Below are 4252 nucleotides of genomic sequence, written 5' to 3' on the forward strand. Positions count from 1 at the left end.
TTTGTAAGAAAATAACAGATTATGTTGGAATACCTACATTTATCATAAATGTTGACTTTTTTTCTTCAAGGAAAGAAATAATAATGACAAAATTCAGGATATTAATTATCTTGGTTGGAAGGAGCAAACAAGGGGTAGAAAGAAAGTATGTAGATCCACTTAAATTTCTGGTAATCTGGTTTTTGAGTTAGAGTATGGGTTCATTGTTATTTATTATATTTTTTTAAAAGTGATGAAGGAAAGAGAGAGAGAAAAAGAAAAAGAGAGAAAAGCAAGGAAGGAAGGAAGGAAGGAAGGAAGGAAGGAAGGAAGGAAGGAAGGAAGGAAGGAAAAATCAGAAGGTTATTGTTCAATAATGATAATGTGTCATAAACCAGAGATTGTGATTAATCCAATTATTTAAACATAAATTTATTTAAAAATAAAAATAAATTATTATTATATGGTGATATAACATTTCTATACAAAAGACTTGCCTTAGGTATAAACAGAATTTCTTAGAAATTTTAGTTTGATTATGGTATACTGTTCTGGCTTTTATATAAAAATTGTTGATGCATTATTTTAATACATGTCAATTGGATTATTAAACAACTCTTCCATGTACTCAGCTCAATTTTAAGCATATTAAGCAAAAGCAGCTAAGAGTAAACAATAAAATGTAGTAAAAAGGGCACAATAAGCTGATTGTGGCAGTTTTATAAGAAATTCTTTATGATTAAGAGTTCAAGTCTTGGACTGGTTGCTTTGTGCCCTCCATGTCACATCACTTGTAGTAGCAGAAATTCCACAGCAGCTGTCAGTAGCTAAACATTCTGTGTTTATTTTTTAAGGGTCAAAGATGGTTAAAATTGGCATAACAATTTTGCTATTTTGCGTTCCCATCAAAACACTATTATATCTTTTGTTCCCTAAAATGAAGTCAGTACCCTGAGCAGTACATCTCTCAAAAAACAAACAACAACAAAAAAACTCTCAAAAAATACTGACATGGTATTATTAATCGCTTCTCTCACCATACATATCACCTTTACTTATTTTGAAGACAACACTTAAAAAGATTAGTTAAAATTGGCCAAAAAAATGAGGCTGTCTTTCCAAAATTAACAGGCAGCCAATCAATGATTGTATAGAATCAAATGAGAAGAAAAGAGCAGCTTATTTTATGGGCAATTGTAATGTTCATCATCCCTTTTTTTTTTTTTTAATTTTTTAAAAAAAAATTTTAGAGACTTCAAGCTTTGATTGAAGGTTCATCATTTGCCGTTTCACCCATTGAAAATTTCATACCTCTGAGACATTTTGGCAGTCTTGAACTAGCAGACACAGCTCTTGTGCCTTAGGGCTTCAGGAAATCAGTAAAGTCTGCAGTGAATGTGGATTATCATTAAATCCCTTCTTACTTAATCATTTTAAATAATTACTTAACTTTCATTTCACATAAAATTAAAAAATAGCAGTCTTGAGATAGTTCTTCTTGGTTTTTGCCTGGCTTTCTCTTTGGGAAAGGCACAATTTAAATGATAAATCTCTATGTACCACCTTGTTCAAATTTTATTTTTCTTCACTCTGGGTCTTCTCTTAGATTCCTCTTCTCTTTCCTGTATTTCTCCACTAGCCACTTCACTTCTTTGTCTCCCCCCCGCCCCCCGCTTTTCTTAAACTTTTAATTTTCCGTATTTTAAAATAATATAAAAATGCTTATTAAAATTTTATATAGTATAGAAATACTTTTAAAAGTGCACATTTCCTATAATTCAAGTACTCAGACATAACCACTATGAACTCTTTTACATGTGTTTTTACACATTTTTTATCTATATCTATGTTAACATTTTTTATCTATATCTATGTTAATAGTTACTATTATAGTTGAACAAAATTTAATTATACTTTACCTATTGTGTTGAAATTTGCCTTTTTATCTTAACAATGTACCTTGAATAGTATCTTTCCAAGCCAGGATATAAAAACCTATCTCATTCATTTAAAAGTTTAATATCTCATTGAATAGCTGTTGCGCTATTTAATTAATCTTTTATCAATAGTTATTATACTCTTATAAAGAAAGATGTACTGACTACAAATTTCCATAAGACAAATTCCTAGAGTGGGGCCGTTTGACATAAGCTTCATTAAAAAAAAATGTAGTTCGAGAAGCCAATGAAGAGTTCAATTTTGGACACATTGATATTTTAGCTTTCTTAGAAAAATCTAAGGGAATCATTGAGTATAGAATTGCACTTGAAATGCAGAGAAATGATCTAGGTTTAAGATATACATTTCATCTAATCTATGCCATGCTGGTTTATTAAATGCTATTTGTCTCTGATGTATTTTCCAGGGAGGGGGAGAGTGAGAGCATGTTTGTGAATGCATGTTTGTATATATTTATACATATATATTTTACACAAAAATATATATACACATTTGATACATAATTCATATATAATATATACAACATAAAATTCACTACAAAGCTTTGTATATATACTTATATATCTACATACACATGAGTTAGGACAGCATTTTGCTCCATATACTGTTGGCCATTGAGAATTGGCTCACTCTGCACTATAATTTCTCTCAGCCAATGGGCATGAGCCAGAACTGTCTTGAGTTGCCATTTCTGTGTGCTTTTTTTCATTCTGCCGTGCCTTCTCTTTCTGTCATTTCATTTGTGTTGTGGTACTTTGTTTTTCTACTTAATGGCTAACCAGGATAGACAAGTCCTATAGCAGAAACCAATACATGATTTTTTTTTTTTTTTAAGCCTAATATTTAGATGTTGAAATGCAAGTTTAAGGAAATTCAGGAAATGCTTTCTTTAAAGAACTGGCTGAGGAAACAAAAAGCTTTTGTGAAGTAAAAAAGTATGTTGACATTAAGGGAGCAGAGTAAACAAACAAACAAACAAATAAATCACTTTACCCCCTGAGTTTTAATCAACAATTTTTAAGAGTGAGTGAGAGCTAGAAAAACTATGACCAGAATTATGTCCTGTCTTTAGAGGATTTGAAAAGGATTGAGGAGCCATTGTCAATATATAGTGCTAGGAAAAATTTTATTCTTCATTATGTTTCAAGGACCCTTCAGAAAACTGAGTCACAAAAACTCCCATTTCTAGACCTATCTTTGTGAATTGAAGACTTAAATATTTGGCGATCCTCCAATACGATCTGTAGGCCAGTGGTGATTGAAATTTGTTACTGGTCAGTAATGAAATAAATACAGAAATTAAATGTAAGCCTAAGAAGAATTTATGGCAACTTGACAGTTATTTTGTATTTGTGAAATCAATAAAAGTAATTTAAAGAGTAGATGTGTATTTTGTCTTTCAATTTTTAATTTTGTTTTTGAGCAATTCATTTTCAATGTATTTGACAAAATTAATCTGAAAAAAATTAGAATTTTTTTTTAAAAAAGTGACTAGTCTTTTATCATGGATAGTTTGAGAAGTGCTAGAGATGACCCAGGAGAAACGTACATGAACTACAGTGAATTAAAAGATTAAGCTCAAAATCACAATTCTCAAGTAAACATTCAGCTTTTTCAAAAATGAATACCATAAGTCAATCTTACTCTTGGTATGAAATGATGAATGAACAGATGTATGAAAAGGTGATCCTGGTCGCATAATTGAAGTTTGGACTATATGCTCAGTTAGAGCTACAATACTTTCCAAGGGTACTGTTACAAATGCTGCACCAAATAGAAACATTAATTGGACATTTTAAAGCAAGACCTATAGAAGCTGTTACCCACTCAAAGGTATTGTCAATAAATCATTTTTATTTAGCTCATTCTAGCAATTATGTGGAAATTGTTTCTAGTATTATAGTCAATTTTAGAACATTAAGAGCTTAGTCATTGCATTCCCCCTGAATAATACCAAGAGCCATTACATTATGGGCTAATGATTTGGCAAATTTAATTATGTAAATCAAAGCTATTTTGACATTTGACGCTCGAAAAGAATCTATAGCTATTGAATGTTTATAGACATTTTCATTTTAAGCACTTAATTTTTCTCATCAATTAAAGTTTTCTCTGGTGTAGAAATCTTTGTGATGGATGAGAATATATAATTTGTTTTCTTTAAAAATATTAAAATATGAAAAGAATAATAGAGCATTTCTTAAGATTTAAGAGAGAAAATTTCTCAATTCAGCTAATAAGATATATGACTGACCGATTATCCATAGAAACAACTATTTTAAATGGATAACAACTTCTTTTAACTATAATAATC

The sequence above is a fragment of the Pteropus alecto genome, unplaced genomic scaffold, assembly GCF_000325575.1.
Source record: "Pteropus alecto unplaced genomic scaffold, ASM32557v1 scaffold239, whole genome shotgun sequence".
Taxonomy (NCBI): Eukaryota; Metazoa; Chordata; class Mammalia; order Chiroptera; family Pteropodidae; genus Pteropus; species Pteropus alecto.